The sequence below is a fragment of the Trachemys scripta genome, chromosome 6, assembly GCF_013100865.1.
Source record: "Trachemys scripta elegans isolate TJP31775 chromosome 6, CAS_Tse_1.0, whole genome shotgun sequence".
Lineage (NCBI taxonomy): Eukaryota > Metazoa > Chordata > Testudines > Emydidae > Trachemys > Trachemys scripta.
The window spans coordinates 66,641,244-66,653,956 of NC_048303.1; the positions used below are offsets into that span (position 1 = coordinate 66,641,244).

Below are 12,713 nucleotides of genomic sequence, written 5' to 3' on the forward strand. Positions count from 1 at the left end.
TGCATACTGGTCTGATTTATAGAACTATTAGCTGGCAAAATCAATGGCCACTTTGGCCTAAATGGGGGAGGGCGGATTGTTACACATATGTCAAATTCATATCACATATAAAAGTCTGCCTGCTATCTCAAGATTTGTATTAATCTTTACAAAACATTGGCAGTTTGTCCTCCTTGGTGTTGGCAGACTGGGAAAAATAATGGTCTATATCCCATCAGAAACTCCAAAATTGGTGCAAATTGAAAGACTGTTAACATGATTTCTATTCAGAGTTTATTTCCCCTTTCAATTCCCTACCTCAAAATATTCATTTGTATGAAAATGAGTTAAATCTTTCCATAAAAGTAGACTCCAGAAAGAACAGGAATTTGCATGACTTGTTTGAAGATACAAATTATAAAGTTTCAGTAGACAAATATGAAAAGTGGCCTTCATAATAGATTTCATATCAAGATAGTTTCCAACAAAAGAATCAGACAAATATAATATAATTTATCCTAATTAATTTAGCGTTATCTTTATGCAAATATTGTACTCTGATGCCTCACATTTCAGGCCAAATTCTGGGCTAATATACACCCTATGTAATTCCACTTCAGAAATGAGATGGCACCTGTGTAAATTAGCACAGAATTTTGTCCTTTGTCTATTAATGAGCTCTTCTAAGAAGCCTGATGATAGGGTTTATGTATAGCCTTGGAAACATTTTATCAGTACATTGATTTTACTATACACACAAACTGACAAAAAATATTTCCATCAATAATAACTGAAATTCACAGACCAGCAAAGTAAGAAAAATGCTGCTTGAGAACTTCTTAAAGTTTGACTTAAGGCTGTTTACTTTGTATGTTTTGACATGGGATGATGACATCTTGTGTTTTAACTATTACAAAGCATTAGCTTTTTGAATCTCAATGTCTACTATCATTAAATAATTGTTTGACTCCCCTCCCCAAGATTTTGCACAACTATGAACATTTACATTGATACACCTTGGCTACTACATAAACAGGCTTGGCAGAATTCTGCCAAGCCTGTTTATGTAATAGCCAAGGTGTATCAATTTTATCAGTGCATGGATTCCCAACTTTTTCAAGTAATGGGCACATTTTCAATAAAAAGTTTTACTGGGACAAGAAATATCAAATTTTACTCAGTTTGCCTTATCAGAGCCTACAATAGTAATAAAAAACTAAAGACACCTTTCCTCTGTATTTGTCCTACTGTCTGAGGGTCATCATCTCCTAAATTGGAAGCCCCTGTGTCAGAAGATGCTATATTTATATTAAGAGGTTACCATGTTTGACCTCTAAGATTATTTCTGTATTTGTGATAAATATTTTATAGTATACGAAATAGATTAAAAATAAAAATGCAATGAAAAATACTAAGAGGGAAATTTAAATGATTTAATTGTTGCAGTGTTGCGCAACAATTACATTCAACATACAGTAAACCTCAATTCAGCTGGGCTGAGACCTACCTTTCCTTTTTTGGGGAGCAATTAGCTCCCCAAAAGAGGTTTTCCTGTTGAAAATTTACCTCATAAAAAGCAAATTTGTTTTGTATGTTAGGTATCTGCTATACAGACTAACACTGTTTTATTTGCTACGTGTAATGATCAATTCTTTGTTGTTGTTGTTGTTTTTTGTGATGGACTTGGTGGCATGTTGCTTTGTTTGCGTGTTCCCATCTATGCAACTTATGTTTCTTTATATGACAGTACACATTTTCTCTTGTTCTGATTAAATAAACCTCACTGCATGAAGACTGATTTCAGGTTTCTGTTGAAAATGTCTAAAAATGAAAAATCCAACTCACAAAGGCTTTTAGAGTGCATTAATCATTGTATGGCAAATCCCCAGAATCCCAAAGGATGTCTTTAAAGGTCATATTTCTGAATGTGGTGAGGGTTGGGGAAGGAGGTTAATTCTGATATTTGATAGCATGGGAAACTACTGATTCTTTGCTAAAACAACTAATTCTTACCATTTTTAGACTCTTAAGTCTTGGGACTGCAGTTTCTCTCCGGTACCACAAAGAGAATAATCTACAAATGATTTAAAAAAAAATCATATCACCATAACTGTCACAAAATTCAAACGGTTTTGGCTCATTTGCTATAATACTGGCTAAATATATGCTTCAGTGGCTAAGATCAAAAGGCATGCAAATTAGTCTAAAAACGTATATTTATATAGCATGCGTCTGTGTGCTTCAGTGGTCTATAGGCTTAAATATAGGACAAAGGAATCCCTGTTACCTGGATTTGCAAAGCCCTGTGCTATTCTTAGCACTGCACATCTTTGAAGTGCACCATACTTAATGGTTAACCCACTAGACAAGAGGACAAAAATAGATCATTCTGTACTGAATGTAAAGGTTGTTCATTGTTCCCAGACTTACTACCATCTATAATCGTTTGCAATCAAGACAGCAAAAATAAGTCACACTTCCATAAAATGTTACGATCCAGTGGATATTTTTGGAAATAGCATTGCATTACGTAACCCCCTTCTCTCTCTCTCTTTCAAATACACACACATACACCCCTACCCACTCCCCAAATTCTTAAATAGGAAAATAATGAATATCTAACGTTATATCATTTCATCTCAATTCTACATTTAATTACTGTACTACAATGCAATCCCTACTTTATTTACTATGTACACAGCACAGTCCCTCTATCTTATAGTTGGTGGCAACATTAGTATGTATGGAATAAAATTTCTTATACTAAGTATATTAAATGTATACAGAGCATATGCATATATACAATTTAATTAGCTACAACTCATTTACACGCATACATATACACACACACAAACACTATATATAAGATTGCAAGTTCACATGTAGATACGTGTATATAAACCTTTGCGGAAAAGTTGATCACTAAATCTGCATAAAAACACTTAAAGTGTGGCTGGTTTTTTGTAATTGCTGCACATGCAAAAATGCCTAAGATTGCTGCAAGAAGAATGACTGCTTTCTAAAAATATACCCCGGCAGCTAGAGAGGAATCCACTGTCAGGGCGGCGAAAGAGAAGATTCATTTTACAAGGGGGAGAAAATCCCACCCGAGAGTCGTGCATGCATGCTAGGAAAGCGAAGTGCTGTCGATTTAAAAATGCATTTTTGTGGTTATAATTGCAAAAATGGGAGGGAACCACAGCTTCAGAAAACCCCTGCATATTTTCCCCATTAGTGCATAAAAATCCCAAACTCAAAAATACAGACTTAAAGCAGAAAGGGTTAAGCAAATATGTATACTGCACGTTTCTCTTTTTTAAGAAAGCCTATTTTGAAATGTGCAGCCGGGGGTGAAGAGGGGGGGCAAGTGAATTTGCTGCAGCAGAGTCCAGCCAAGGGCAAAAAGAAATGAAAAGAAACAAAGAAAAGAGAGGGAGGGGGATGCAGATCTCTCCGAGCTGTGGATTGGAATTGCATATACTTACAGACAAAAGCCCCTGCTCCCTTTCTGTCCTTTCTACATGATCTGAAACACAAATGTGGATTAAAAAGAGGGCAGCATGCTCCAGAAGGGAATTTATAGTTGGGGGGGGGGGAGTGGGTAGGGTTGGGGGTGTGGGGAAAGAATGACTGCACCTCTTCCAAAGTGCAGCAGCCTTGGAGGAAAAAAGAAAAGGGGTGGGGGCAGCTGGGAGAAAGTCTCTCCCTCTCCCAGGCTGGGGTTTGGTTGCCTGTGCTGGTTCTATTGAACAATGAGCTAATTCTGATGGTGGCTGGCTGGCTGCCAGCTCTCCCCCTCCTCCCCTCGTTACACACACACACACACACACTCACTCTCTCTCTCCCCCCCCCCCCGCTCCCCTCCGCTTTGCTGCTGCAGAGCCAGACTGCTTAGTCTGCAATAATCCTCAACTCAAAGTCCCCCCGCTGTCTAGCAGCCAGAGACCCAGCCGACCAATCACTGCGCACGGACTGCGGAGAGCACTGGCAACCCAGCGGCAGCCGCCTCGCTGGAGGAAGGGGGGAGGGGTTTGGCTCGGTTCGGCTCGGCTCGCCCCTCTTTCCTCCGGCGGTGCTGCTGGCCCTGTTGCCTGGGCCTGAGCTCCGAGCCGGGGAGGAGCGAGCAGCCATTGGCGCGCGCGGCCGTCGGTCAACTCCCCCCCCACACACACACTTTTCCCCGGAGAGCGGCTGCTGCTTTCCAGACAAATAATCCGGAGCCGGGCTGGTGGGGTGCCAGGCGGGGAGGCTGGCCAAGGAGCTGCACAGCCGCGGCGCCCTGCCAGTCCCAGCGCGCGGGTGGCGGGAGGGAGCGAGCAGCCCCGCGCTGTAATAATAAACCTGCAGCGGTAGCAAAGGGCATCTGAGGAGAAGGGGAGGGAGCTGCCGCCGCCGCCGCCGCCGCCGTGTTGCTTCTCTTGTGCCTGGCTGAGAGGGGAGAGAAAATGGTGCGCGGGGAGGAGCGGAGGAGATATAGGCCAGGGACCAAAGCAGCGGCCCAGGGCGCCCCAGGCATCGCTCACAGCCCGGGGGAAACACCAGGAGAGAGAGCAACCTCCCTCCCCGGCGACCCTGCATCACCCAGACACAGATGCACACCGCAGTGCCGCCCAGGGACAAAGAACCAGACAGGGCAGTGGGAGAGCAGGAGTGGGGCGAGCACAGCTCCCTCGCCTGTCCCCGAGCAGTGATCTGGCACCGTGGCCCCTGCTCAGAGGAGCAAGATGGGTACGCCCCCTCCCATTTCAACCTGCTTTAACCAAACACTAGGACACAAGGACACTCAGGCATATCAAAAACACACTCACACAGGTAACACAGTGCAGTGACACACACTGCTGCAACATAGAGGAAGGACAATCAATGGCACCGGGAAATGCAAAAACACAAATACAGAGCAGGGGCACAGAGGCACCATTGAGACAGCATTGTGGCACAAAGAGACATAACACAGTGATGCATCACGCAGTTCTGTGTTCGTACGCACCCAACAATGGGGTCCTGGCCCACGTTTAGGGTTCCAAGCCACTACTTCAATATAAATAATATTTTTACAAAGTGACAGAAATACACAGCACTATGACAAACAGTGACACAAAGACAGCAGCATGCCATACAACACTGGGACACAAAAGACAACACAAAGACACACTCGCGCCAGAAGGACACAAGGATAACAGGAAAACACAGACACAGCATATTGATATAAAGAGAAAGATAGCTCAGCACCACACAGTGACAGAGCGATACATAGCACAGTGAAGCACAGAAACACTACAAAAGTATAAAGATGCAAACGCTACAGGTCTGATTCTCTATTGCGGTACAGCGGGTGTAGTCATTTACGCTAGTATGCAAAGTAGAGGTAAAAATTAGTAAATCAGAAAGTAGCATTTGTCACTCACTTTGGTGTAAATGACTCCACATGGTACAGGACAGCAGCTATTAGACACTCTGGGTAGAGCTTAGGCCTTGCCTATTCACAAAAGTTGCTCCAGTTTAAAAATCACTTTTCAAATCCAACTTACTCTAAATCAAATTTTAAAATGTTATTAAAGCTAATGTTAAAATTATATAATATACAGGGTAAGGAAAGAGTGCCCATACAAGGGTTTGCATTGGTTTAATAGGACAAGCAAAGCGATGTTTTACACTCAGCTTTATGGCATTTCTCTGGTTGTCTGTTTCCAATCAATTCCAAAAATTCAGGGACTGTTCTGGGCATCTGTGGGTCAAATCCTATCGATTTTGGTGAAAACTGGAAGGGAAAAAATGGGAGCCCTTTAGGGCTGGTTAGCAGAGCCAGCAGGTTCAGTCACCTTTGTAATTCTCTATAGATCAAAGAACCAGTTGGTAACAGCCATTAACATCTTCCCCCATAGCACCCCCTGCCCATCTTGGCTCTACTCTTCCTTCCAAAATATACTTTAAAAATGCTGGCACCCTGAATGGCTTATCTCCTAAACAGAAAGAAAAGAAACAAGATTTTTATGGGGTTGGGTTTGAGGGAGGGGGTATGAGGCCTCACATGGCTTCCTTGGCATCGGAGGGAGAATGGGGACTCTTATCATGGGAGGAAGGGGAGCACCCAGAGCGCCTGGTATGGGAGAAGTAGGGAATGGGGAGGGACTGAATCACTGGGAGGGAATAATGGGGGGCCATGGTATGTGGAGAAGGGCACATTGAGCCTCTGGCTAGTGAGGGGAGAAGGGAGAACAATGTTAAGAGTGGAGGCGAACATGGGGACACAGAGTCTCTGCTATGAGGTGGAGGGAAATGGGGGACACACAGAGCCCCTGCCATACTGTTTAACATTTGAATGGAGGACATAGAGCCCTGGTTATGAGCGGGGGGTTGTATGGAGTCCCTGAAATAGAGGGGGATAGGAAGGTAACACACAGGGATCTTGTGGGGAGAGGGGAAATGTATGATGCAGCGTCCCTAGAGCAGGGGTGGGCAAACTACTGCCCACGGGCCACATCCGGCCCACCAGCCATTTTAATTCAGGGCTTGCCCCGCTCCAGCGCTCCAGGTGGGGAGCAGGGTTAGGGGCCACTCTGTGCGGCTTCTGGAAGCACCAGCATGTCTCCCCTCTAGCTTTTACGCATAGGGGCAGCCAGGGGGCTCCGCTCTACATGCTGCCCCTTCCACAAGCATCGCCCCCGCAGCTCCCATTGGTCAGGAACTGTGGCCAATGGGAGCTGCAAGGCGGCGCCTGTGGACAGGACAGCACGTAGCAGAGTTGCCTTGCCACACCGCCGCATAAGAGCCAGAGAGGGGACATGCCGCTGCTTCCGGGAGCTGCTTGAGGTAAGCGCTGCCCGGAGCTTGCATCTCTGAGCCACCCCCTGCACCCCAACCGCCTGCCCCAGCTCTGATCCCCCTTCCGCCCTCCGAACCCCTCAGTCTCAGCCCAGAGCACCCTTCTGCACCCCAAACCCCTCATCCTCAGCCCCACCCCAGAGCCCACACCCCCAGTCGGAGCCCTCAACCCCCTTCTCCATGTCCCGATTCCCTGCCTCAGCCCTGAACCCCCCCGTCCGCCCTCCAGACCCCTCAGTCATATCCCAGCGCACCCTCCTACACCCAAATCCCTCAGCCCCAGCCCCACCCCAGAGCCTGCACCCCCTGCCGGAGCCCTCACTCCTGCACTGCACCCCCTCTGCCCCAGCCTGGAGCCCCCTCCTGCACCCTGAACTCCTCATTTCTGGCCCCACCCCAAAGCCCACATCCCCAGCCAGAACCCTCACCCCCTCCCACACCCCAACCCCAATTTTCTGACCATTCATGACCCGCCATACAATTTCTATACCCAGATGTGGCCCTTGGGCCAAAAAGTTTGTCCACCCCTGCCCTAGAGTGTACAATATACTCGGCCTCCTGAAGCAACAAAGTGTGTGACCCTCTTGTTACATCAATTTAAAAACCACCTTTAGTTAAACCTTCGGAACTTTTGTTTATAGATAAGGAATTATATGGCTCCTGTTACTATAGTAAGTAGTATAAGGGCCCTACCGTCAATCAAGCCATAACCCCGCCCCTTGACCCCTTAAGCCCCATCGCTTGACCCCTTGGTCACTCCCACCTGTCACTGGAAGTCCCACCCCATGGGAGTATTACTTCCAGGGTCAAGGTGCCACCTGACCGAAAGCAAGGTGTGTCATGTGACCCCTCTAAGAACTTCCCCCACCACCCTCTACCAATTAGGATGGGTTTTGTTCCGAAAGGACGGCCCCGAGAGGAGATTTTGACCAATCAGGGTGACTTCCGGGGTGGGGGTGACCCATCCGGAAGTGGGTCGTATGACCCCACTAAGAACTCATCCCAAGGCCCTCCGCCAATCAGAGTGCAGCACCATTACCCCATAAGTCCCAGCGCCAGACGGAGGAGGCGGCCATCTCTTACCAAGGACACGTGTTTTCGAAATCGCGGAAAGGCTGCTGAGAGGAAACATGGACTCCTTCACCACCCCCGTGAGAACTTCGGACTTTGTTTTAGCCCCAACCACCTTTGAACTTGTGTGGAGCAGGCGTTACATCAGCGACAGATCCAAGGAGGACCCTTTGACCCAGCCATTGATGGATATGTCAGAACCCGATTCCGAAACCCTCGTGAGGCACCCCGATGAACGTGACAGCCTCTCTTTGTCCACCCCCTCAGAGGTGGAAGGCGATCGCGGCTTGGGGGAGGCACCGGCGGACAAAGCGAACGGAAAAGACGGCGCTCAGGTAAAATGAATGATTAAGAAGCGGCGGTCAAGGAGGGGTGGGTAATGGGGTAGGAACCGGGGGTTGCGTAAATTAAAAAACAAGCAGTGAGGGGTGCTTACATGGTTTCTTTGCTGAAAATCTCTCAACAGGTCGACGATGCCTTTTTAGGGGCCTTTAAGAACTTACACACTGGAAGCCCTGTGTGAGTAAACATATCGTGCGTCAGCTGTTTTTGCTCATGTCTGAGACACAGATCTCAAGCCGAAAAGGACAAAATGGAAGAATGAACCATCTGAGACTCCCTTATGGTAGGGGTCATGGCATCCATTTTTACAGGTGGCTGTAAAAGGTCGTGTTAAACCAGGCGATTAATAAAACTTATTTAAATGTGTCAATATGAATGTGTCCCCTTTCATACTCATGGTAGTAAAAGACGGTACCAGTAACAGTCATGTCTACATAGACGGCTCTGTTAAAGAAAATATATTACGCCCCCGGGGAAGTTGGGAGCTTCGGCGGGGTCAACCCTCTTTTTCAAGCGGACAGAAAGCATAGTAAAACTTTAAACAGAAGACAGGTAACAGCATGGCTTTCAGACCAGGATGCTTACACTTCACACAAACCAGCTCGAATACGTTTTAAAAGAAACAAGACCATTGTTTCAGATGTGGATGCGCAGTGGCAGGCAGATTTGGTGGATATGCACCAGTTCTCCAAACACAACAGTGGTTTTAAGTACATCTTAACAGTGATAGACATTCTATCCAAATATGCATGGGCCTTAGGCCTAAAAGAGAAGACGAGTGGTGAGGTATCCAAGGCCTTTAAAGCTATTTTCAGTGAAGGTCGCATGCCTCAAAAATTACAAACCGATCGGGGGAAAGAATTTTTAAACAAACCTTTAAGTGGATTGTTAAAGCGGCATGGAGTTCACCATTTTGTTACCAATAATGAAGTCAAAGCAGGGGTTGTGGAGCGATTTAACAGAACTTTAAAAACTAGGATTTGGAGATATTTTACAGCCCATAACACTTTTCGCTACATTGACGTCTTACCTGACTTTATAAAGAGTTACAACCAGAGCATTCACAGAACTATACGTACCAGATCCGTTGATGTTAACCCTTCAAATTCTCTGAAGATTTGGAAAATGGTTTACGGAGATGGTTTTAAAATAAAACCGGTTGTTGCCCCTTTTAGAAAAGACTATCTAAAATCAAAAAAAGAACAGGAGTACTTGTGGCACCTTAGAGACTAACAAATTTATTAGAGCATAAGCTTTATTATTATTTATTATAATAATTTTAATAGAGCTTATGCTCTAATAAATTTGTTAGTCTCTAAGGTGCCACAAATACTCCTGTTCTTTTTGCGGATACAGACTAACACGGCTGCTACTCTGAAATCTAAAACCAAAGGCGCTTTTGAAAAAGGTTATGAACAGACGTTTACCGATGAGATATTCATAGTGGATGAAGCCTTAACCAGGGGCCAGAGACCTGTATACCGCTTAAAAGATTACGAGGGTGAGGCAGTTACTGGATCTTTTTACCTTGAAGAATTACAAAAAGTAAACCCCAAACGAGACAGGATTTACAGGATTGAAAAAGTTCTAGCAGAGAAAGGAAAAGGGAGAAAAAAAGCAGCTACTAGTGAAATGGTTGGGGTGGCCTGATAAGTTTAACAGCTGGGTGGAAGCTTCTCAACTCTGACATCTAGACACGAACAAAAAGATTCCTTCTGCAAGGACAGAGAGAGAGAAAAATGAGCGATGACGGGTTTTACATTACTTTGCCCAGCAATGCCAGCTCTGCAGTTTTTCCCCAAAACACCATCTTGAACTTTACAATACGGCTAATTAAGCCCTTGGATCTCCCGGGTGACTGGGAGGTGGGGTTAGCGGAAATACAATACCCGCACAGCTGGAATACTATCAACGAAGACACCCCTTTCGAAATCACCTTTGGAGCTACAACGTGGAATTTCATCCTACGATGAGGGTATTACTCGACCATACCCAAATTACTGGAGCATATGAACAGCAACGTGGCTCGTCATCCCGGACCGCCTGAGGTGGTCATGAACTACAACCCTGTGGGTAGAAAAGTGAGACTTAAATCTACCGATTTTATGTATGTGTTTTCTACTGACGGCGAGCTAGCTAACATTCTGGGTTTGGGCCACAAACGCAACGTCCAAAAATTCCCCTTCTCGGCAGACATCACAGGAGGTTTTAACTCCTTGTATCTATACACGGATATCGTAGAACACCAGTTTGTGGGGGACTTTTCTGTTCCCCTGTTACGCTGCGTCCCTGTCCGAGGAAGGAACAACGAGTTTGTTACCATCACCTACGACAAACCTCATTACGGCCCTGTCAGTAAACACCACATCGACACCATCACCATTGAAATAAAGACAGATCAGAACAGACATGTCTCATTTCGCTTCGGCAAGGTGATCGTCAAGCTGCATCTGCGGCCGCGGAGAGAGCGAGGTTTCTAAAAAAGCAAAACCTATTATGGCGATCCCCAAAAATTATGGCAACCCCACCATCTACAGGAACTATTACAAAGCCCAGGCTGGATACGCCCTTCCTGGATATCATGGGGCCCCTGTGATGTACGGGGCGGGTGTGGGTGGAATATTTCGTAGCCTCTTTCGAAAAGCCGTACCGCTTTTGAGGAGGGGGCTAGAGATTATTAAACCCCACGTAAAAACCGCCGCTCAAAACATAGCTAAAGATGTGGTAGGTCAGGTCTCCCGTGCTGTTCTGGAGAAGGTGGGAAATACAGCTTCACAGGAAGGATGTACATTAAAAGGAGGAAGAGAAAGAGAAATACGTCATACCCGCGACGCACAGGTCCCCCGAAACCCTTTAAAAGAAGGGCTTTGACACACAGGGCCGGCCATAAGCGAAAGTCCAAGAGGAAGCCTGGGCGAAAGAGGAGACACGCTCTGCCTGGTAAAAGAGACATATTTTAATCAACATGGCTTTTGTTCACTACGGGTCTGAAGAGTGCACCAAATCCGAACTAGACTTGTTTCAAATAGCCCCTACGCAGACCAGCATCGAGAAAAGCATCTACATCGAGGTGCCGCCTCTATCGGCCATTACGGAGTTTGCCCCCATTGACTTTTTTATAGCAGGGAATGGCATACATTATATGGATTTAAATAACACGCTGCTGTACCTGTGTTGCAAGATTGTAAAAGGAAACGGAACTGAACTCGCCGTGGACGCCGAAGTGGGTCTGGTGAATTACCCCGTGGCCTCTATTTTCAGTCAGTTGGATGTCACGCTGGGAGACTGCCTCATAAGCCAAAGCAACAACTGCTACCCTTACAGGGCCTTTATAGAATCGGTGCTCAATTACAGCGATGACACCCTCGCCACGCAATTTTCTGCCAGCCTGTTTTTGCAAAGACACTGCTGGACAACATGAAGAAACAGAGTTGGATGGAGGGAATCTAGGGTCTGTGAGGAATGCAAAGCTGACGGCTGAGAGCAGAAGGGTAGAGCTGCTGGGCCATTTATACAGCGACCTGTTTTTTCAAGAAAAACTTTTGTTAAACGGAGTGGATGTGAAAATTAAACTGACGCGCAGTAAAGACGCTTTCTGTTTAATGGACAGTGCGGCTGAAGGCTTTAAACTGCGCATTGTATCAGCGTCCCTTTTTGTGAAGAAAGTACGGGTGGCCCCGGGAGTCCGTCTGGGGCACGCAGAGGCCCTGCTTACCGCTAATGCTAAATACCCCGTGAACCATGTGGGAATGAAAGTGTTTAGCAGCCCCACGGGCAGCAGGGTCAGTAACCAGGAGAACCTGTTCTTGGGACAGTTACCCAAAATGCTTCTCCTAGGGTTTGTGGATAACGATGCCTTTAGCGGAAGTTACGCTAAAAATCCCTTTAATTTTAAACATTACGATATTAATTTTGTGGCCTTGTATGTGGATGGTGAACAGATACCGACCAAGCCTCTGCAACTGGACTTCGAGGCAGGACGCTGCGTGAGAGAATACATGAATTTGGTACAGACAGCTGGTAAACATGAAAGATCGTTCTCTGTTAATCGACCGTGAGGAGTTTGCACAGGGTTACACCTTGTTTGCCTTTGACCTGTCTCCCGACCAGGAATGCGCTGATCACTCAGAAATACGTTTTGGGAAGGCTTGAACAGTTACTTTCAATATGATTGTGTATGGGGTTTTTGACAATGTCATAGAAATAAATCAGAGGAGAAATGTTCTGTTTGACTACATGTGAACATGGACACCATGCAGCTCTCACGTGTCTTATCAACGGACCCTTACACAAAAAAGAATTTCTTAGATGTGTTCCCTTGCGATTGGCTCCCAGGAGGCAAGCTGTCTCAGAGAACCCTAGGCTTGGTGGTGAACACGCATCCACACAACCAACCAGGTGAACACTGGCTCGCCTTGTATCTGGCGGAGCGTAACCGTGGAGAGTTTTTTGACTCAGATGGGCACCCCCCGAACAGTGTGTTGTTTCCTAAAAGCATT

The 12,713-nt window shown here is 46.1% G+C and overlaps 1 long non-coding RNA gene across 2 annotated transcripts; it reads right to left on the reverse strand.

The window, feature by feature from the left end:
• Positions 1-2,000: 2,000 nt before the first annotated feature.
• LOC117878984 lies at positions 2,001-3,780 on the reverse strand. 2 transcript variants are annotated; one of them, XR_004646157.1, is made up of 3 exons: positions 3,616-3,780; positions 3,465-3,505; positions 2,001-2,053 (listed from the first exon to the last, which is right to left on the reverse strand). It is a non-coding gene; the product is annotated as an uncharacterized LOC117878984 (long non-coding RNA). The 2 variants fall into 2 exon arrangements; XR_004646156.1 differs by lacking the exon at positions 3,616-3,780 and having other exon boundaries at positions 3,465-3,609.
• Positions 3,781-12,713: the final 8,933 nt, after the last annotated feature.